At 39.5% G+C, this 24,197-nt stretch overlaps 1 pseudogene across 1 annotated transcript; it reads left to right on the top strand.

Moving 5' to 3' along the window:
* The first annotated feature begins 13,769 nt into the window (after window positions 1-13,769).
* LOC308648147 (melanoma inhibitory activity protein 2-like) lies at window positions 13,770-22,752 on the top strand (annotated as a pseudogene). Its single transcript has 2 exons — window positions 13,770-14,632; window positions 21,884-22,752. The product of its transcript is annotated as a melanoma inhibitory activity protein 2-like (transcript).
* The last annotated feature ends 1,445 nt before the right edge of the window (window positions 22,753-24,197 follow it).

The following is a 24,197-nucleotide window of genomic DNA, read 5'->3' as shown; positions in this document are numbered from 1 at the left end:
CGTGGCGCCCCAGAGAAGGGGTTAACTAGTCAGCAGGGAATTAAGTGGCTGCGACACGGTGGTATCCCACCAGCCAAGCCCAAGCCCGCACTGACCTCCGGGCTGAGTTCGGGATTGTTGGCGGGGACGGAAGCGGTACAGCCCCACCCCCCACAAGGGACACTCCACTAAGGTAACCAGCGGCCACCATCGTGGACAGCTGAAGTATCCACCGCCACTGTCCGACAGATTGCAACAACAAAACAGGCACAGAGTGCAGTTTGAACTGCCGAGAATCATCACTGAGGGGAAATCTGGTCTAGCAGGAGAAACCAAGGCTAGCAGGAGAAACCAGGAGCCTAGAGGCAAGGCCCTCGCGACTGGGCAGCTGTAAACTGCAGGCCCACCGGCGACAGTTCACCCACTGCCCGCGTAACTGGGCGGTAGGAGAACGCCCTCCCGTTGGTGACGGATCACCTGCCCGCGGCCTGTGATACTGGGCGGCTGGAGTCTACCCGCCTGCCACGACCGGGAGCTGAAACCACACAGAGACAGTCCAGTCACACCCCCCCATTAGGGCACCCCGGCAAGGAGACTGGGGCCCGTCATAGCAGAGTAGTGTCGTCACTGGAGCTCGAACGTCGGAATTCCTTCCCAGCGGAATCCACGTTAGCAGTCATACTTCAACAACACAAAGGAGAGACATCAGAGTAATACAGAAACAAAACAAATCTATAGAGGAGAGCAGAAACACGACAATCAAAAAGAGCTGGAAAGTAACGTGGACAACATGAGAAAACAAGGGAAAAAAGGATTACAAACAATGCAAGACTACTCAATTCTACAGGAGGACATAGAAACTTCAGAAACAGGTATAGGGAAAGAACTCAAGGCATACCTAACTCGAATGGAAAGGAATATTAGAGAAGACATGAGACAGCAAGTCCAAGAAATGAAAATATATTTTGAAAATGAATTAAACAAACAAATTCAAATGGCAAAGAACGAGCTCTACCAGGAGATAGAGATATTAAAAAAAAATCAAACAATAATCCTAGAATTCCAGGAAACTATAAACCAAATTAAAAACTCAAACGAGAATATTACAAATAGACTTGATCAAGTAGAAGTCAGAACATCAGATAATGAAGACAAGGTTTATCAACTTGAAAAGAATATAGTCAACACAGAAAAGATGCTTAAATCCCACAAGCAATCTATTCAAGAGATATGGGATGTCATAAAAAAACCAAATCTGAGAGTCATAGGGATAGAAGAAGGCACAGAGATTCAAACCAAAGGAATGGACAGCATATTAAATGAAATAATTCTAGAAAACTTCCCAGAGATGAAAGATGGAATGGATTGCCAAATCCTGGAAGCCTACAGGACCCCAAACATTCAAAACCATAATAGACCAACCCCAAGACATATAATTATGAAGATAGCCAACGTACAGAACAAGGAGAGATTATTAAAAGCTATGAGAGAAAAGAGGCAGATTACTTTCAGGGGTAAACCAATTAGGTTAACGACAGATTTCTCATCACAAACTTTGAAAGCGAGAAGATCCTGGAATAACGTATTTCAAACGCTGAAAAATAATGGATTCCAACCAAGAATACTATATCCAGCAAAATTGAGCTTCAAATTTGACAATGAAATTAAAATCTTTCACGATAAACAAAAGCTAAAAGAATTTGCAGCAAGAAAACCAGCTCTGCAAAGCATTTTGAACAAAACACTACAAGAAGAGGATGTGAAAAATAGTGCCCCAAACTAACAGCAGGAAGTATCTCAGTAAAGGGGGAGGAAAATAACCAAAAAGCAAAACTAACCAAACTAAAATAAATAAATAAAGAAGCATGACTGGAAATACAAATCATATCTCAATTGTAACCTTAAATGTTAATGGCCTAAACTCACCAATCAAGAGACATAGGCTAGTAAACTGGATCAAAAAAACAAATCCAACAATATGCTGCCTTCAAGAGACTCATATGATAGGAAAAGACATACACAGGCTGAAGGTAAAAGGTTGGGAAAAATCATACCACTCACATGGCCCTCGGAAGCAAGCAGGAGTGGCCATACTCATATCGAATAAAATCAACTTCAAACCTAAGTTAATCAAGAAGGACAAAGAAGGTCACTATATACTGTTAAAAGGAACCATCCACCAACAAGACATAACAATCATCAATTTGTATGCACCCAACAATGGAGCTGCAACGTTCATAAAACAAACTCTCCTCAAGTTCAAGAGTCAAATAGACCACAACACAATAATTATGGGTGACTTCAACACACCGCTCTTGCCATTAGACAGATCCTCTAGACAAAAACTGAATAAAAAAACTATAAAACTCAACAGCACAATCAATAATCTAGACTTAACCGACATATATAGAATATATCAACCATCATCAAGTGGATACACGTTCTTCTCAGCAGCACATGGATCCTACTCAAAGATAGACCATATATTATGCCATAAGACAACTCTTAGTAAATATAAAGGCGTGGAGATAATACCATGCACCATATCTGACCATAATGGAATGAAATTGGAAATCAATGATAAAAGAAGGAAGGAAAAATCCTACATCACATGGAAAATGAACAATATGTTATTGAATGATCAATGGGTTATAGAAGACATAAAGGAGGAGATGAAAAAATTCTTAGAGTCAAATGATAACACAGACACAACATACCGGAATTTATGGGACACAATGAAAGCAGTTTTAAGAGGGAAATTCATTTCTTGGAGTTCTTACCTCAAAAAAAGGAAAAACCAACAAATAAATGAACTCACACAACACCTCAAAAATCTAGAAAAGGAAGAGCAAAACAACAGCAAATGTAGTAGAAGACAAGAAATAATTAAAATTAGAGCAGAAATCAATGAAATTGAAACAAAAGAAACCATTGAAAAAATAGATAAAACTAAAAGTTGGTTCTTTGAAAAAATAAATAAGATAGACAAGCCCTTAGCCACGCTAACGAAAAGAAGAAGAGAGAGAACTCAAATTACTAACATACGGGATGAAAAAGGCAATATCACAACAGACACTACAGAAATACAGAAGATAATTAGAAAGTATTTTGAAACCCTATATTCTAATAAAATAGAAGATAACGAAGATATCGATAAATTTCTTAAGGCATATGAATTGCCCAGATTGAGACAGGAAGACACACACAATTTAAACAGACCAATAACAAAAGAAGAAATAGAAGAAGCCATCAAAAGACTACCAACTAAGAAAAGCCCTGGACCAGATGGGTATACAGCGGAGTTCTACAAAACCTTCAAAGAAGAATTAATACCAATACTTTTCAAGCTATTTCAAGAAATAGAAAAAGAAGGAGCTCTTCCAAATTCATTCTATGAGGCCAACATCACTTTGATCCCAAAACCAGACAAAGATACTTCAAAGAAAGAAAACTACAGACCAATATCTCTAATGAACTTGGATGCAAAAATTCTCAATAAAATTCTGGCGAATCGAATACAAAAACATATCAGAAAACTTGTGCACCATGATCAAGTAGGATTCATTCCTGGGATGCAAGGATGGTTCAATATACGGAAATCAATAAATGCTATCCACCACATCAATAGACTTAAAGACAAGAAGACAAGAACCACATGATCATCTCGATGGATGCAGAAAAAGCATTTGACAAAGTACAGCATCCCTTTATGTTCAAAACACTAGAAAAACTAGGGATAACAGGAACTTACCTCAACATTGTAAAAGCTATCTATGCTAAGCCTCAGGCTAGCATCATTCTGAATGGAGAAAAATTGAAGGCATTCCCTCTAAAATCTGGAACAAGACAGGGATGCCCTCTATCACCACTTCTATTCAATTTAGTTCTCGAAGTACTAGCCAGAGCAATTAGACAGACAAAAGAAATTAAAGGCATAAAAATAGGAAAAGAAGAAATTAAACTATCGCTATTTGCAGATGACATGATAATATACTTAACAGACCCAAAAGAGTCTACAAAGAAGCTGCTAGAGTTAATAAATCAATTCAGCAAAGTGGCAGGTTATAAAATCAACACGCATAAATCAAAGGCATTCCTATATATCAGCAACAAAACTTCTGAAATGGAAATAAGGAAAACCACTCCATTCACAATATCCTCAAAGAAAATAAGATACTTGGGTATCAACCTAACAAAAGAGGTGAAAGATTTATACAATGAAAACTACAGAACCCTAAAGAGAGAGATAGAAGAAGATCTCAGAAGATGGAAAAATGTACCCTGTTCATGGATAGGCAGAACTAACATCATCAAAATGGCGATATTACCCAAAGTTCTCTATAGGTTTAATGCGATGCCAATCAAAATACCAACGGCATTTCTTGTAGAAATAGACAAAGCAATCATGAAATTCATATGGAAAAACAAAAGACCCAGAATAGCAAAAGCAATTCTAAGCAGGAAGTGTGAATCTGGAGGTATAGCGATACCAGAGGTCAAACTGTACTACAAAGCAATAGTAACAAAAACAGCATGGTACTGGTACCAAAACAGGCGGGTGGACCAATGGTACAGAATAGAAGACACAGAGACTAATCCACAAAGTTACAACTATCTTATATTTGATAAAGGGGCTAAAAGCATGCAATGGAGGAAGGATAGCATCTTCAACAAATGGTGCTGGGAAAATTGGAAATCCATATGCAACAAAATGAAATTGAATCCCTTTCTCTCGCCATCCACAAAAATTAACTCAAAATGGATCAGGGAGCTAGATATCAAATCAGAGACACTGCGTCTGATAGAAGAAAAAGTTGGCTACGATCTACAAATTGTGGGGTCGGGCTCCAAATTCCTTAATAGGACACCCATAGCCCAAGAGTTAACAACCAGAATAAGCAAATGGGACTTACTTAAACTAAAAAGTTTTTTCTCAGCAAGAGAAACAATAAAAGAGGTAAATAGAGAGCCTACATCCTGGGAACAAATCTTTACCCCCCACACCTCTGATAGAGCCCTAATATCCAGAATGTACAAAGAACTCAAAAAATTAAATAATAAGATAACAAATAACCCAATTAACAAATGGGCCAAGGACCTCAACAGACACTTCTCAGAGGAGGACATACAATCAATCAACAAGTTCATGAAAAAATGCTCACCATCTCTAGCAATCAGAGAAATGCAAATCAAAACCACCCTAAGATACCATCTCACTCCAGTAAGATTGGCAGCCATTATGAAGTCAAACAACAACAAGTGTTGGCGGGGATGTGGGGAAAAAGGTACACTTGTACACTGCTGGTGGGGCTGCAAAATGGTGAGGCCAATTTGGAAAGCAGTATGGAGATTCCTGGGAAAGCTGGGAATGGAACCACCATTTGACCCAGCTATTGCACTTCTCGGACTATTCCCTGAGGACCTTAAAAGAGCGCACTATAGGGATACGGCTGCATCAATGATTATAGCGGCACAATTCACAATAGCTAGACTGTGGAACCAACCTAGATGCCCTTCAATAGATGAATGGATAAAGAAAATGTGGCATCTATACACAATGGAATATTATGCAGCACTAAGAAATGACAAAATCATAGAATTTGCAGGGAAATGGATGGCATTAGAGCAGATTATGCTAAGTGAAGCTAGCCAAGCCCTAAAAAACAAATGCCAAATGTCTGCTTTGATATAAAGAGAACAACTAAGAACAGAACAGGAAGGAAGAGCATGTGGAAAAGACTACAGTAAACAAAGACGAATGGGGGGAGAGAAACGGAGAGAGAAGGGAAAGCATATGGAAATGGTAGGAGACCTTCAAGGATACATAAAATTATAAGAGGCTATGAGGGGCAAGGGGGAGGGAAAAAAAGGGAGAGAATTGAACAACAGCAGGGGAGATAGAGAGGGAAGATGGGAGGGGAGGGGAGGGGAGGGGGGATAGTAGGGGTTAGGAAAGGTAGCAGAATACAACAGACACTAATATGGCATTATGTAAAAATGTGAATATGTAACAGATGTGATTCTGCAATCTATATTTGGGGTGAAAATGGGAGTTCAAAACACAATTTGAGTCTAATGTATGAAAGATGATATATCATGAGCTATGTAATGCTTTAAATAATCAATAAAAAATTAAAAAAAATAAAAAATAAAAAAAAATAAAAAATAAAAACAGACATGCAGACCAGTGGAACTGAATAGAATCAGAAATAACCCTGTGTACTTACAGGCAAATCATTCTCAACAAAGGTACCAAAAACATGTTGGAGAAAGGAGAGTAATTTTGATAAATAGTGCTGGAAAACTGGATATTCATAAGGGCGAGATTTAAATTTGACTTCTATTTCTCACTATGAAAATCATCTTGAGGACTGGGGTTGTAGCTCAGTGGTAGAACACTTGCCTGGCCTGTGTGAGGCCCTGGTTTCCATCCCCAGTAACACAAAACAACAACAACAAAAAATGACAATGAGAACAGAATGGTCAAAAACTCAAATATAAGACTTGAAACTGAAGCCACAAGAAGAAATCATAAGAAATACCTTGTTACATTTGTATAGACAATGACATTTTTCATAAGCCCCCAAAAGTAAAAGGAATAAAAGTAAAAAGAGATAAATAGGATTAGTCAAACTAAGAAGCTTCTGTACAGCAAATTTGCCATACAGGAAAGAGACAGGCTGCAAAAGGAGAGAAATATTTTGCAAACTATTAATGTGACAAAGAGTTACTATGTGGAATAGGTAGAAACCTAAAACACTCAATAACATCAGCCACATCATCAACAAAAAATACTCCACAAATAATCCACTGGGATGCTGGGGAAGATTTGCTGCTTAGAAGAGCAGATCCTGGAGAGAAGGGGACTTAGCTAGACCCAATTGCTCTCTGGCAAACTCTGTGCATTGCTTTGTGGACCAGGGTTACCCAATCAGGGTCACTGTGATTTCAGCTGATCTTCTAGATAGTGACTTAAGTGAAACACACTTACAGATTTCCTAAGATGATACTGATTTTGTGAAGTGGAAATGATAAAAGTTCCTTCTCTGTGACTAGGATGAAGGTGAGAGTTTGGTTTCAACCTATGGTCACCTACTACATCCAGAAACATGGCTGGTGGGTAGTGGAAGGCCACCACTTCCTCCTCAGGGAGCACATTTATAATGGTACCATTTTGCAGGGGAAGGTATTAATTTTTATCAAAAGACTTGGAGGTTTTCTCTGAGTGTGGAAGTTGGCATTTCTTATGTCACTCTTGAGCCATTAACCTGATGATCCTTAGCAGGCAGATGGGCTCCTGGTCTGAGACTTGGAGAGGTCTGAGCTGCAGATCTAGATCCAGGTAAAGAGAGGAGGAAGGGAAGTGTCAGATTCTAGTTGGTGGCTTGTCAAACTGGCTGTGTGGAGGCATCACTGGTTGAGTTGTGAGCCTTGCCAGAAGTCCCAGCCTGACACAGACTTTTTAGAAAACAGCTCTGCCGATTTTAACCCAGACTAAATTTTGACTTCTGGAACTTTAAGATAATAAGCTTGTTTTAAGCTTTAAAAGAAGTAGTCAGTGGGGCTGGGGTATTGGCTCAGTGGTAGACCACTCGTCTAGCATGTGCGGGGCGCAGGGTTCGATACTCAGAACCACATAAAAATAAATAAAATAAAGCCATGTGTCCAACTATAACTAAAAAAATGAAAAAAATGTATTCTGGGACCTTTAGCCAATTATGGCATATTGCTAACCTCAGTTTCTTCATCTGCAAAATGAGATCATGGCCCCTAGGTAGTTTTGTGATTGTGTTTTGAATTGATGGTTTATTTCCTGATGTCTCTTCATGACATGATGCCTACTCTTTCCTTTTTGCCCATCTATATATTTTTCTGTTGGGCCAGGAGAGCAAGGTGGTAGCATTTTTTTTTTTTTGCTTATCCTAAAGATGTAAATTAAAATGGATCCTTATATTGTCTAAGTATGAATCTGTGAATGGATCAATTAGAGGGGGTCTAAATGCTGAGACAAAAGACCAGGTTAAAGTGCTACATACTTACCACTATTCTGCAAAATTACAGTTTAATGGGGCAAAAATAATTGCATCTATGTTTCCAGCACTTTTCATGAGTGCTTTGCCTCATGGATTTACTAGGATTTTAATCTAATGCAAACCTCTCTTGGTTTTTCAGAAGATCGTCTTTATGGCTTGAGTTAAATATGTTTTTATGTGACAAAAACCTTTTGTGCATCTTCTAATATGGTGACAGAGTGAAATAAATTATACCTGGGGTTTTATTACTGGTGGTTTGTGTTAATGGAAAAAGGTAAGATAAAGAAAAAACACATTGCAAGGTTATTAAATTGTGTTTACAGGTTTACTTGTTGGAATTTTGTAACAAAATGGTTTTTCTGGCATCTGTTTATCAGTATTTGTCACTAATTAGTGCCTTCAAATTACATTTTATGGGAACCATGTTCTTGCAATCATACTGGTGTCTAATAAATCAAAGCTGTCACAGCTCACCTGCTTTGCTGTTATTAAGTTTTGCTTGTGCTTTTCTGGCTAGTGTATCTCCTGGTTCTCTCTCTTTCCCACAGGTTTCCAACAATGGTTATTCCATTTTTATGAATGGGAAGGAAATGAAGAGTAAAATGGAGAGGTCATGGTTGTGACTCAGTGGTAGAGCACTTGCCTAGCATGCATGAGGCACTAGGTTTGATCACCAGCAGCACATAAAAATAAACAAATAAAATAAAGGTATTGTGTCCATCTACAACTAAAAAAATAATAATAAAAAAGAGTAAAGTGGACATGATAGTGAACTTCACCCACCAGCACTTTACCTCCCAGGCGGAGGTCATTGTCATGGTGTCCTGACTCCTCTTGTAGATTGAGATCTCAGACACAGAGCTGAGCCAGATCAAGGGCTGAAGGATTCTGGTGGCTTCCACCAGAAGGTGAGGATCACATCACAGTGTGTTAGAGTGGTCTGTGCTTGAGGTTCAGATAAATCTGTCTTGGGACTGACTCACACTTTAATATTAACACCTCCTAGAGTAGTTGTGGGGATGAAGTGAGATGACAGATGCACCTGGCATGAGACCTGGCATTGGCTATAGCTATTTTCCATCCCCATCTCATTCCTGTTTATTCCTCTGTTCTTCTTCCTCAGTCCCCCTGCTAGTGGATGTTGGCCATTTTTCATGCACACAGTGCAGATATTAAGACTGTGAGCACTGGAATGAGGCTTCCTGAGTTTAAACCCTGGTTTCCCCACTTGAAGCTCTGTGAACTTGTGGCTTCACCTATCCATTCCTCAGTTTATTTGTCTAAATTGAGAAAAATAATATTACTGAAAAGTTGTCTCAATAATTCAATGACATGATGCATACTCCAGTAGACAGAATTCTAAAGATGAACTGCTTGCTCGCTAAGAATCCCATCTCCTGCTTCACCAAACACTGATCTGATAGTGTGGTGAGGGGGCTTCACAGAAATAACTACAAACAAATTATCAACCCTATGGAGAGTACCCTCCTTGTGAGTCAGACCAATCAGATAAGCCATTTGAGAGCAGGAAATTCTCCCTACCCTCATGGCCACACCATCCAGTGTATGGCCCACAGGCTTGGTCCAAGAGTGTCCTTGGCTTCTTCCACTTCATTTACTTAGTTACTCACTTTCATTGTATGTGACACCAGTATTGGTGTGAAACAGTTTGGAAGGCTTAAAAGTCATCCTTCAGCCTGGAGACAGGAGAAACCCTGGACTAGATGTCCTGTAACTACACAGCAACTGGGCGTTCCTTGCAGCAAGACATCAGGAAGAGCAACTCTTTCTAGCTCATTAACAGCACTCAAGATGGCTTCTTCTACACTCACAATACCATGATGTATATCAACACTAGTCTTCTGAAGACAGAAATTGGCAGTGATAGAGGAAACTTGCACACCTTACTCTTTGGCAAATACTTTTCCCTTTAAGTCCCAGAAATTGACTGTATTCATTAAGTTCATCTTGGCTAACCTCTGTAAATAGGAAAGCCTCCTCCTAAATCTGATCAGGAGCTAGAGAAGTAGCTCAGTGGAGTGTCTGCACATAGCATGAAGAAGAACCCTCAATTTGATCCCAGCACCAATAAATATTGTAAGTATTTATTAAAAATTTAATTTTAAGCAACTTCCCATTATGGTACTATCAAAAGGGAAACCAAAGCATTATACTGGATTCCCCATCTGGCCCCAGGACATGACTCAAGGGAGTCAAAGCCAACCTCAAAGGTGCTACAGACACAGGAAGTGGGTCAGACTCCACCTTCAATCTTCATCTTCCTCCCACACAGACAGGTCTACTCCTGATTTCCAAGAGCTTCCCCATCAATAAAAAGTCATAAGGCCAGGCCCATGAACAAAGAGCCTTTACATGCCCTGGTCTAGTCCCTGTTTGCTGCTTAGTAATTGTGTGCTCATTGCCAAATCCAAGCACACCTTGGGGCTTCCATTTTCTCTCCTATTCAATGCAGTTCACCATTATCCAAGGTCCTTAGGAGGATGGCAGAGCACAATGAGTGCAAAATCCTCCCACTAGGGACAACACACAGTGGTCACCAGGACCATCCCCTAGAGCCATTAACACACCATGGAAGCAGCTCCCTGAGCTGAGTGTGTGAGGGACTGGGTCAAGAGACAATGCCTGAATTCAACCTGGGTTGACCCACTCCTGAGATGTGTGACTTGGACATCTCACAAGTCATCTCTCAGTGACAGTTTCTCTTCTATTACATATGATTCTGCACATGCCAGAATATAACTGTTATACTCAGAAAAGGTCAGAAGTCCCAGAATAAGAAGGAGCTATTTGTATTAGATTGTATCTCTGCCCTTATCCACACTCAGGGTCTGGAGAGCTTAGCTACCACCTCTTGATTCATACCAGTGAGTTCCAGCAAACCTGACATCACTGATGGTCCCTGAAACCTTCCCACCAAGACCTGAACTGCTCTGGCCTTCTGAGCTTCAGTCACCACTTAGCAGTTGCCACTGCATGAAGATGTGGCTTTTAATCTATGGCTATTGAGCAGTAATGGCTCATGAGCTGGTGGGTCAGGAGCCCTGCCTCTCCTCTTGGCACCTCTCACCAAGTGTCCCAGGAAGGTCTTCAGAGGTGTTTTCAAGCTTCCCCACACCCTTTGTATCCCTAACCAACAATTTCTTTATAATGTGCCCAAATATGCTTTCTCTAGCCCAGGACAACAGGATTCTGAGTCAGTCTCTAGCCACAAATGACAGTGGATTTAAAGGAATTCCTGACTGCACCCATCACAACCCCATTGTCAAGATGGTCTAGAAGAAAACGTGCAGGTGATTCCTATCACTGCATCCTCTCAGAACAAAGGTGTCCCTTTGCAGAATGCAACTAACGTTTAAAGCCTCCTGGGTCACCTGGGCCTTGGGCAAAAGGCTGTGAGAGAGAAAGCTGATTCTTATACCAGTGGGCAGAGGAAGTGAGAAAAGTGAGTGGCTGGCACCTAGATGGCCTTCAGCCTCCATCAAAGTGTAACTACTGCCTCAGCGAGGGAGATCCTGGGCACAAGGGAGAAACACCTGTCTGGCAACAATTGCTAAGACTCAACCCCAGAAGTTATAGCTCAAAGGTGACCTACTGGGTAGCTCCAAGGGCACTGAATTCTGTAGGGTCAAGGTCAAGACAGCCTGCTGGGAAGGCTCAATCTCCTGTCTGGAGAAACTCCTCCCCAATTCCAGTTACTGCAATAGAAGCCCTCAGTGAACTTGATGGCATAGAGGTGGGATAGAAGTGAAATCCTCCAAAATCAGTGCCTCGAGGTGCCCTAGAAAACAACCACAACCCAGGGATATGGCATGAGGTCAGGGCCTAGAATCAGGGCTCAATGTCCTAGCTTTGGAGACCATTCAAAATCTCTGCATCTTAGACACTAGAGGTGCTGCCAGGGAGTTGGTTAGAATAGCTAAGAGGAAGGGGATCCTCCAAGGGATCCAGATGTCAAGTTTTGCCCCCCTTCAGACTTTTCTCCCCATAAGAAAACAGTCTGCAAAGTGGTCAGCTGCCAGGCAGGAACTTGGGAACACGTGTGATTGCAGGTAGTGGGCTGCTCACTGCTATCACTTGAAGTTGTTGCTTTGTTTCAGAAACTGCTCTTTCAAAAAGGCCTGGAAGAACCAGCTTAAACCTGTCAAAGATACACAGCTCCTTTTCTAAAGTGACCTTGGGTAAACTTTGCTCACTCTAACTCATTATAATACTAAATTTTCTGCCCTAAATGAAGTTCATCTGTCATTGGTTTGGTTTGGTACTGGGAATAGAAGCCAAGGGGTGCTTTACCACTGAGCTACATTTTGTGGTACAGATTTCTCAGAACAAAAGAAAGAGAATACGATGCTGTCTGTATCATTGTGAGCCCTCCAGAAATCAGTTTGAGACATTCTTGCTACTTTGTAGTATAGAAATAGAATGCCCAAACAGGAATGTGTATTACCTTATATGAAGACAAAGGCTAGTATGTAAAAGGAAACTAACTAGAATATATAAGGGATCATTCCCTACACTAAATGCTGAGCCTTTGAATAAGAATACACTGAAGCTGGATTCACACAAATAAACACTGCTTCCTATTGAATACTTTGGTGTCCCCTGTCTCTGTATGAGAATCCCATGCAACATTTTATTCTGTTTTGTTTGATGCAAACACTGACTTATCCTTCTCATTGCTATATATTTATAATGACCAGTTTGCTTAGAAGTATTTACATCCTATGAGAAGTGAAAAGAACATCTGAAAAAAGATTTTGATGACTCTTAAATAGTAGTCTACAATAACTGACATGAAAACCAACTCAAGTTGTAAGCTCCTTCTTTTTAGAAACATTACATATGCTGTAATTCTTTAAAATAACTTATCAAAACTGATTTGTGCCCATGTTTGCACTCTTCTAAAATTACTTTTAAAATAGTCTAACACAAGAAGTTTTCTATGGCTTCTACAGAAATTCACACGGCTTCTACAGAAAGTGTCAACAGACCTGGAGATATAGCTCAGTGCTAGAGAGCTTGTGCAGCATGTACTAGGCCTTCAAATTTAACCACCAACACTGCAAGAAAAGGAAATGAAGAAGGAAGGAAGGAAGGAAGGAGGGAGGGAGGGAGGGAGGGAAGAAAGAAAGGAAGGAAATAGGGGACAGGAGGGGAGGGAAAGGAATGAGTCATTAAAACAAAAGGACAAGTGGTACAAATATAAATATATGACATACTAGCTCTTTAAATATTTTACAGAGCTTTAGAATTTTAGTGACATCAAGCTGGGTGATATTATTATGACTGTACAGAATGGCACATAATAAGTTCTGGCCTAAACCAAACCAATGGGTGGGTGACCTGGAGAGGACTCCTCTCTGGCTTGATTGGGACAGGCTTGAACCTTTGCTGCTTCAAGATTCACAGCAGAGTGAAGGGCAAAGACTACTCTGACAGGCATCATGAGTGTGCTAGGCCCCTGGGAGACCATGACCAGGGTTCCCCATGCCCATGCATGGAGCCCCCCCCCCAACCGCTGGTTCACAATGATCTGCTCTGTTGCCTGGTGCAGGTTTGTTCCTGACCAAAGGCCTGAGTGTCCACAGCTTGTTATGGCATGGCTGGGCATGGTATGGTAGCAGAGGGAATAGCCAAAGTAGCCTTAGCATGATGGAAGGGCAATGGCTGCCCCTCAGCCCTACTTGGGGGTGGTCCTGGAAGAAGTAAGCAGGGTTGTGGTCTGCCTTGTCTGAAGACATGGAAACACACCCTAGTCCTTATGGCTGTCCCTGAGAATTGGTGATATGTACAACTATTGGATTTTTTGTTGTTCTCTTGTTTTTGTGGAGAAGTTATCAGTCTTTGAGAAGCAAGCATTACATGAGAAGAGAAAAACAGCTTGCTCTAAAACTTTCTGACTAATTGAAGAAAAATGTAAACTACTTGAAAAGGTTAGTCTTGTTCAAAAAGACTATGAAGACTTAGAGTCATCTTTAAAGGATGCCATTTTGGAGAAGGATTCAATAAAATCAGAAAATTTGGAGACAATATATGAAAACCTGGGTAGGTCCATATCTAAACTTGAGGATGAAATACTCTTTCTAGAAAAAGAGCTAAAAGAAGAGAAAACTAAACATTTTCAACAGGATGAATTGATGGTAGATATATTAAAAACAATTAAGTGCCTAGAAGATGAATCAAAATCCCTCAAATTTCAAGCTAAAACAACCTTGAGAATATTTAAAATGAATAAAGAAGCAGTTACAGTAGCAATAAAAGAGGCTTTGAATGAAAATTTCTACCTTCAGGAAAGTCAGAAACAACTTTTACAAGAAGATGAGGTATGGAAAGAAAAAGTGAATAGCCTCAATAAACAGAAAATGACACTTGAACACTCTAAAGAACATGCAGAACAAGTTCTAAGAGATAAAGAAAATCACATTAAATCTCTGACTAAATACTTGCTGCAGATGAAAGATTGGGCTCCTGTGCTTGCAGAAGTTCTAAAAGATGATGGTAACTTGGAGTTGGAAATGGAGAGTGAATCAGAAATTGGTGCTCACTTTGAAGATCAGCCAAAAGGGGCTTTGAAGAAACTGGTTTATGTTGCAAAGTTAAAGGCCTCTTTTATTTATTTTTTTTATTTTTGGGGTTTTTTTTATTGGTTGTTCACAACATTACAAAGCTCTTGACATATCATATTTCATACATTAGATTGATGTGGGTTATGAACTCCCAATTTTTACCCCAAATGCAGATTGCAGAATCACATCGGTTACACATCCACAATTTTACATACTGCCCTAATAGTAATTGTTGTATTCTGCTACCTTTCCTATCCCCTACTATCCCCCCTCCTCTCCCCTCCCAACTTCTCTCTCTACCCCATCTACTGTAATTCATTTCTCTCTTTGTTTATTTTCCCATTCCCCTCACAACCTCTTATATGTAATTTTGTTTAGCAATGAGGGTCTCCCTTCATTTCCATGCAACTTCCCTTTTCTCTCCCTTTCCCTCCCATCTCAAGTCTCTGTTTAATGTTAATCTTTTCTTCTTACTTTTCCTCCCTGCTCTGTTCATAGTTGCTCTCATTATATCAAAGAAGACATTTGGTATTTGTTTTTTAGGGTTTGGCTAGCTTCACTAAGCATAATCTGCTCTAGTGCCATCCATTTCCCTGAAAATTCTATGATTTTGTCATTTTTTATTGCTGCATAGTACTCCATTGTGTATAGAAGCCACATTTTTTTTATCCATTCATCTATTGAAGGGCATCTGGGTTGGTTCCACAGTCTAGCTATTGTGAATTGTGCTGCTATGAACATCGATGTGGCAGAGTCCCTGTAGCATGCTCTTTTAGGTCTTCAGGGAATAGTCCGAGAAGGTCAATAGCAGGGTCAAATGGTGGTTCCATTCCCAGCTTTCCCAGGAATCTCCAAACTGCTTTCCAAATTGGCCGCACCAATTTGCAGTCCCACCAGCAATGTACAAGTGTACCCTTTTCTCCACATCCTCGCCAGCACTTGTTGTTGTTTGACTTCATAGTGGCTGCCAATCTTACTGGAGTGAGATGGTATCTTAGGGTGGTTTTGATTTGCATTTCTCTGACTGCCAGAGATGGAGAGCATTTTTTCATGTACTTGTTGATTGATTGTATATCCTCCTCTGAGAAGTGTCTGTTCAGGTCCTTGGCCCATTTGTTGATTGGGTTATTTGTTATCTTATTGTCTAATTTTTTGAGTTCTTTGTATACTCTGGATATTAGGGCTCTATCTGAAGTGTGAGGCATAAAAATTTGTTCCCAGGATGTAGGCTCCCTATTTACCTCTCTTATTGTTTCTTTTGCTGAGAAAAAACTTTTAAGTTTAATTAAGTCCCATTTGTTGATTCTAGTTGTTAACTCTTGTGCTATGGGTGTCCTATTAAGGAATTTGGAGCCCGACCCCACAATCTGTAGATCGGAGCCAACTTTTTCTTCTATCAGATGCAGAGTTTCTGATTTGATATCAAGCTCCTTGATCCATTTTGAGTTAACTTTTGTGCATGGCGAGAGAAAGGGATTCAGTTTCATTTTGTTGCATATGGATTTCCAGTTTTCCCAACACCATTTGTGGAAGATGCTATCCTTCCTCCATTGCATGCTTATAGCCCCTTTATCAAATATAAGATAGTTGTAACTTTGTGGATTAGTCTCTGTATCCTCTATTTTATACCATTGGTCCACCCGCCTGTTTTGGTACCAGTACCATGCTGTTTTTGTCACTATTGCTCTGTAAAATAGTTTGAAATCTGGTATCGCTATACCGCCTGATTCACACTTTCTGCTTAGAATTGCTTTTGCTATTCTGGGTTTTTTATTTTTCCATATGAATTTCATGATTGCTTTATCTATTTCTACAAGAAATGCCATTGGGATTTTGATTGGCATTGCATTAAATCTATAGAGAACTTTTGGTAATATCACCATTTTGATGATGTTAGTTCTGCCTATCCATGAACAGGGTATATTTTTCCATCTTCTAAGATCTTCTTCTACTTCTCTCTTTAGGGTTCTGTAGTTTTCATTGTATAAATTTTTCACCTCTTTTGTTAGGTTGATTCCCAAGTATTTTATTTTTTTTTGAGGATATTGTGAATGGAGTGTTTTTCCTCATTTCCATTTCAGAAGTTTTGTTGCTGATATACAGAAATGCCTTTGATTTATGCGTGTTGATTTTATATCCTACCACTTTGCTGAATTCATTTATTAGTTCTAGTAGTTTCTTTGTAGACCCTTTTGGGTCTTCTAGGTATAGAATCATGTCATCTGCAAATAGTGATAATTTAAGTTCTTCTTTTCCAATTTTTATGCCTTTAATTTCTTTCGTCTGTCTAATTGCTCTGGCCAGTGTTTCGAGAACTATATTGAATAGAAGTGGAGATAGAGGGCATCCCTGTCTTGTTCCGGATTTTAGAGGGAATGCCTTCAACTTTTGTCCATTCAGAATGATGCTAGCCTGAGGCTTAGCATAGATAGCTTTTACAATGTCAAGGTAAGTTCCTGTTATCCCTAGTTTTTCTAATGTTTTGAACATAAAGGCATGCTGTACTTTGTCGAATGCTTTCTCTGCATCTATCGAGATGATCATATGGTACTTGTCTTTAAGTCTATTGATGTGGTGAATAACATTTATTGATTTCCGTATGTTGAACCATCCTTGCATCCCAGGGATGAATCCTACTTGATCATGGTGCACTATTTTTTTGATGTGTTTTTGTATTCAATTCGCCAGAATTTTATTGAGGATTTTTGCATCTAGGTTCATTAGAGATATTGGTCTGTAGTTTTCTTTCTTTGAGGTGTCTTTGTCTGGTTTCGGGATCAGGGTGATGTTGGCCTCATAGAATGAATTTGGAAGAGCTCCCTCTTTTTCTATTTCCTGAAATAACTTGAAAAGTATTGGTATTAATTCTTCTTTAAAGATTTTGTAAAACTCCGCTGTATACCCATCCGGTCCTGGGCTTTTCTTGGTTGGTAGTCTTTTGATGGCTTCTTCAATTTCATCCATTGATATTGGTCTGTTCAGATTGTGTGTATCCTCCTGACTCAGTCTGGGCAAATCATATGACTTAAGAAATTTATCGATGTCTTCACTATCCTCTATTTTATTGGAATATAGGTTTTCAAAATAATTTCTAATTGTCTTCTGTATTTCTGTAGCATCTGTTGTGATATTGCCTTTTTCATCCCGTATGTTAGTAATTTGAGTTCTCGCTCTTCTTCTCTTCGTTAGCATGGCTAAAGGTCTGTCAATCTTATTTATTTTTTCGAAGAACCAACTTTTAGTTTTGTTAATTTTTTCAATAGTTTCTTTTGTTTCAATTTCATTAATTTCCGCTCTGATTTTAATTATTTCTTGCCTTCTGCTACATTTGCTGTTGTTTTGCTCTTCCTTTTCTAGGGCTTTGAGTTGGAGTGTGAGCTCATTTATTTGTTGGTTTCTTCTTTTTTTGAGGAATGATCACCAGGCGATGAACTTTCCTCTTAAAACTGCTTTCATTGTGTCCCATAGATTCCGATATGTTGTGTCTGTATTTTCGTTTATCTCTAAGAATTTTTTGATTTCCTCCTTTATGTCTTCTGTAACCCATTGTTCATTTTCCATGTGATGTAGGATTTTTCCTTCCTTCTTTTATCATTGATTTCCAGTTTCATTCCATTATGATCAGATAAAATGCATGGTATTATCTCCACCCCTTTATATTTACTGAGGGTTGCCCTATGGCATGATATATGATCTATTTTTGAGAAGGATCCATGTGCTGCTGAGAAAAAAGTATAGCCATTTGATGATGGTTGATATATTCTATATAAGTCAGTTAAGTCTAGGTTATTGATTGTGGTATTGAGTTCTATAGTTTCTTTATTTAACTTTTGTTTGGAGGATCTGTCCAATGGTGAGAGAGGTGTGTTGAAGTCTCCGATAATTATTGTGTTGTGGTCTATTTGATTCTTGAATTTGAGGAGAATTTGTTTTATGAATGTCGCAGCACCATTATTTGGTGCGTAAATATTGATAATTGTTATGTCTTGTTGGTGAATGGTTCCTTTTAACAGTATATAATGACCTTCTTTATCCCTTTTGATTAACTTAGTCTTGAAGTCGATTTTATTCGATATGAGGATGGCCACCCCTGCTTGCTTGCGAGGACCGTGTCCGTGGTATATTTTTTCCCATCCTTTCACCTTCAGCCTGTGTATGTCTTTTCCAATCAGATGTGTCTCCTGGAGGCAGCATATTGTTGGATTTGTTTTTTTAATCCATGATACCAGCCTATGTCACTTTATTGGAGAGTTTAAGCCATTAACATTCAGAGTTACTATTGATATGTGGTTTGAACTTCCATCCATGTTTGATTGTTTATCCTTTTTTTAAAAAAATTTTTGTTTGTTTCTCCATGATTGTCTTTCCCCTCGCCCTCTGTCTTTACTGAGGCACTTCCCACTGATGGTTTTGGTTATTGTTTTTCATTTCTTCTTCTTGTAGTGTTTTGCTCAAAATGCTTTGCAATGCTGGTTTTCTGGCTGCAAATTCTTTTAACTTTTGTTTATCATGAAAGATTTTTATTTCGTTGTCATACCTGAAGCTTAATTTTGCTGGATACAGAATTCTTGGTTGGCATCCATTGTCTTTCAGTGTTTGAAATACATTGTTCCATGACCTTCTTGCTTTCAGTGTCTGTGATGAAAAATCCGTGGTTAACCATATTGGTTTACCCCTAAATGTAATCTGTCTCCTTTCTCTTGTAGCTTTTAATATTTTCTCTTTGTTCTGTATATTGGATAGCTTCATAACAATGTGTCTTGGCGTTGGTCTACTGTGATTTTGTGTGCTCGGTGTCCTGTATGCATCTTCAATTTGTATATCTGTTTCTTTTTTTATTTCTGGAAAGTTTTCTGTAATTATTTCATTCAGCAGGCTTCTCATTCCCTTGGTTTGAATCTCTGTACCTTCTTCTATCCCGATGACTCGTAAGTTTGGTTTCTTCATGTTATCCCATAACTCTTGGATGTTTTTCTCGTGATTTTTTACCAGCCTTTCTGAGTTGGCTAGACTCTTTTCAAGATGGTATATTTTGTCTTCATTATCTGACGTTCTGGTTTCTACTTGCTCCACTCTGTTAGTGATACTCTCAATTGAGTTTTTAATTTGGTTTATCGTTTCCTTCATTTCTAGAATTATTGTTTGATTATTTTTTATAATCTCTATCTCCTGATAAAGATGCTTAACTTCTTCTTTTATCTGTTTATGAAATGCATTCTCAATGTGTTCTTTCGCTGCTTGAATTTGCTGTCTTGTATCCTCTTTAAGGTTCCATTCCATCTGTCTTAGGTGTTCCTTGAGTTCTTTATATGACCATTTTTCTGATGACTCTGGGTCCTCCTGTATATTTAGGCTGTACTGCATTGTTTGTACTCCTTTTCTTCCTTGTTTTTTGAAGCTGCTCATGTTGCTTCTTGTTCTGTTTGACTGCTGAGTTACTGTTTACTCCTATAGATTAATTTGATGCTTGGGAGGAAAGGTATTTAAAGGGAAGGGAAGAAGTCTCTAAAGAGAATGAGAGTAGGCAGGTAGAATTCAAGGAAAAAAGGGGGGATAAGAAAAATGAAAAGACTACAGAAGAAAAAGAATAGGAACTAAAAAAGAAAAATAATTAAAAAAATAATAATACTAATTAAAAAAATTTAAATTAAAATTAGTAGGAAAAAAAATTAAAAAAAATATTTTGTAAAAAAAATTTAAAAATTAATAAAACAACAAGAGAGAAAAAAATGAAGATGAAAGAAAAACCCAAATCAAAAAAAAAAAAAGAGAAAAGAAAAAGAGAAAAAAAAATTAAAAAAAAAAAACCTAATAAATGCCATCTTAGAGTTTGATTAACTTCTCTTCCAGTAGATGGCGCTGTGCCCACCAGGTCAAGTTTCTCCTGTCAATACACGGGAACCAATCACTGTGCAGCAGCTCCTCCCAGACTGGGCGAGTCTCCAATCCTGAGTGTCTAGGGGCTCCTCTTGTGTCTAGTCACTTCCCACTTTTTCTCTAGCCAGGCCCCTCTCACCACAATACTGGCTACATGCCAAGTCTGCTGCTCCCGGGAGCCCTGTTTTCATGAACGACTGGGCACACTCTTCCAGTTTGCCATTCCCTCAGAATCTAAGTTTGTAGAGTTTGGGGCTGAGAATCCTCAGCGGATTTTACTTGTCCTCCGGTATCCACTTCCCCGTAGCTGGTGCAAGAGACCTCAGCAGTCAGCCCTGGTGGGAGCGGTAATTCTGCTCCACGGGTCCCGCACCACCTCTGATTCCCTCGGGCTGGCTGTAGCACTCATGGGAGAGCTGGGAGGGGCCCTTAAGGTTTTCCCGATGTGTGGAGAGGCAAGGCTATGGGATCACACACCTGTTTCCACGAAGTTATCTCCTCCGCAGCAGTTTGATGACTTCGTTTCCCTTTGCTGGTCGACCAATTCAACGGGTGGGTCCTTCTCTCACAAGCCCCGTTTCAAACCTGTGGCCACTACTTATGAAGGCTCGGTAGGCATTTACCTTCGTATGATGAGAAGGGCTGACCAGTTGTTTCAGCCGGATGAATTAATGCCGAGTCATAGCTGTTTGTCTGCGGGAAGCAGGTGACCGGGAGTTTGAATTCAGCGGGTCAGAGCTCAGTGCGTGTTCCCGGATCACTTGGATTTTAAATTGTCACTCATCTTATCAGCTGTTTCATATAATTCGGCAGCTCATTCGCGCGGTGAAGAGTCTGCTCTATGGTGCTCCGCAGGAGGCGGCGGCGGCTGCGGCGGCGGCAGCAGCGGCCTTCGTGACCCCCGGGGAGGGGGTGCGGGTTGGGGGAGGGGAGGCGGCGCCTCAGGGCCCCGAGGTCCGGGTGCCAGACATGTAGGAGAGCGGGCGGGGTGGGGGAAAGAAATTGAGATCTAAATTTAGAGACTGAGCTTGGGAGGAGAGACAGCTGGGGAGAAAGAAGCGAGGCGGAGCGGCGGAGAGGGGAAGAAGATGGGGCCGATAGAGCCGTGCAGCTGGGGCTGCAGCCTTACTGCTCGCGCTGAAGTCGTGATGGACTCCCTTCACCTTGGCTGGATTAGTGTCGGATTCACTCCACCTAGGCCCCTTTCTTGACACGGTGCTGGGTTTTTGTCGACAGATCTCCTTTAATGATCTTTACCTCATCTTTTCAGATGCGGCGGCGCGGGGCACAGAGCGGCTTACTCACTTCCCGCCGCCATCTTCCCTGGATTCTCTAAAGGCCTCTTTTAAAACCTTAGAAAGAGAAGGAAATCAAATTTTTACTTTATTATGTGAAGTAATTGAAACAAAGGAAGGTGTTATAGGACATATTAAAAATCTTAAAACAGAACAAGCATCTTTGCAAGCAGAAAATACACAGTTTGAAAGTGAGAATCAGAATCTTCAGCAGAAATTTAAAGTCATGATGGAACTATATCAAGAAAATGTAATAGAACTCCAATGGAAACTAATAGGAGAGAAAAATTACCAGGTAGAGCAAGAAGTGAAATTTTCCAAAGTGGAAGAAAAGATCAGCTATACAACTAAACCACTGGAGACCTATAGAAAATGAGCCAATAATCTTGAAGAAGAATTGAAGAGAACCATTCATTTTTATCAGGAGCATGTTAAGTACAATGAGAAAAAACACAAGGTAATGAGTTGGCAGCTCAGAGTGCTTAAAGATACCTCAATGATTTAAGAAAACAAAATTATCACAACAGACAAAAATTAACTGAAATGGAGTTCAAATTTAAAGTTGCAGTTGCAGAAAAAGATTCTTCTGCACTTGATGTTTCAAATACAGCCTTTGGCAGAGGTCATTCCCCCAATGGTCCCTCACCATTGAGTCGACCTCCATGTGAAATGAGACCTTCTTATGTGGAAAAGAAGGGTCCACTCATACTCTCACCTTTGGTGCCAGTGGGAGAAGGAAGAGGCTCAAGGGGCCCAGAGAATTCTCTGGATCATCTGACCAGCAATGAAAGAAAATCAAACTGCAATAGGTTAACTGATCCTCAGAGAGCACCTTCTGACACTGGACCCCCGGCATCTCCATGTCAACAGGCCCATATGATAATGATCCCTCCACCAGGCCAAACATATTCTGATCCACAGCTTCCTCTACAAAGGCAAGATGGATGTCATTCTAATTATTGTACACCATCTGTATCAGCATAATTCAAAAGTTCCACTATGCTGCCTTTGGAAAAAATGGAGGGGTCTACATCTTCAGATATTAAATACAGTAGAAATGATACCAAAGTCAATCATGGTGATACCAATTTGCCTGATTCATCTTTCCCTCCTAAAAATGAAGTAAGTGGCTCTGGCTTTGCTTTTTCACCTTTCCTTCCAATCCTTTCCAGTGGATCCAAGAAGTCAGTTCATGAGAAGAGGACCTTTTTTTCCTCCACCTCCTCCAGGAAACATGTATGGAGCATCTTGAGGATATTTTTCCACTGGGTCCACCACCCCCTCCATTCCCAATGGGACTGTAGTGTTTTCCTCATTATCTCCCCTCAAGAGCTGGATTTCTTCCCCCCCTCCTCCCACCCCCGCATTCTGAAAGTAGAAGTGAGTTCCCTTCACAGTTGATTGCAGCTTCAAATGAGCCTGCTACTAAACATCCAGAAGCACAAAGGAAACCTGACAATATTTTGTATCTGCCTTCAAAAGTAACTTATCTCTCATTTATAGTTTAAGCAACTACTTTTATTTAAGTGATTATACTTTTGCTCCAATTGAAGCTTAATGGGATTACAATTCTTAGAATAGTAATTTGTAAATAAACATGGTTTAAATATGAATCTTATGAGTAAATTATTTTCATTTTATCTTATTCTAGAGAGTATAACATTTAATTTGATTAATGCACTATTATATGAGCAACAAATGGAGTTTTATGTATGCAATCTTGCAGTTGAGGATATTTTAAACTCCAAACAAAGGCTGTCCCTTTATACAAAGAAACATATTTACTGTGATTGTAGCAAATGTGAAAGTAACTTTATGCTTAATGAAAGATTTTAATTGATATAAAATCTTGTTTGGCATTGATAATAAAAATCAGCTAGTTTTCCATAAAAAAATACTAGAGCATATTAAGAGTAAATCAGAAAACACAACTATATATGTCATGGAAATAGGAGATTTCAAATAAAAAATTCAGTTATCAGAAAATTTGTAGAAATTGGAAACTTCACTCTGTCCCTGTTTTCCCTTACATCTTTTTTTAAAATTTTGTACCCATTTTGCTGTGGTTCACTGATATTGGGAGTGTCCTAGACTTTGTTTTGTTTTCAGGGAGACATTTCTAAAATAGAAATGACTTATTAGGACACTGAAATGAAGAAACAAAGACATAACTCCAGATTTTGTTATTGGTAGATCCGATAGTCATAAAATGACTCTGCTAAACTACTATAAATGTCTGAAGTTCTTAATCTCAATTTCTATATCATTCATATAAGTAAAAATTTACAAAACTACACCAGTCCAGAGATGACACTTTGAATAATGTTTCCCTGTTAGAGACCAAGAAAGAACATTTATTAAAAAATACCCTAATTAAGAATTAGTGGTTAAAGTTTTTTTTCAAGTGTTAAATATGCTCTTCAGGTTTT

This window comes from Spermophilus citellus (assembly GCF_964194105.1).
Source record: "Spermophilus citellus genome assembly, chromosome: 4".
Classification (NCBI taxonomy): Eukaryota; Metazoa; Chordata; class Mammalia; order Rodentia; family Sciuridae; genus Spermophilus; species Spermophilus citellus.
Note: the sequence above shows the minus strand (reverse complement) of the source record. Positions and strands in the feature narration are given on the sequence as shown.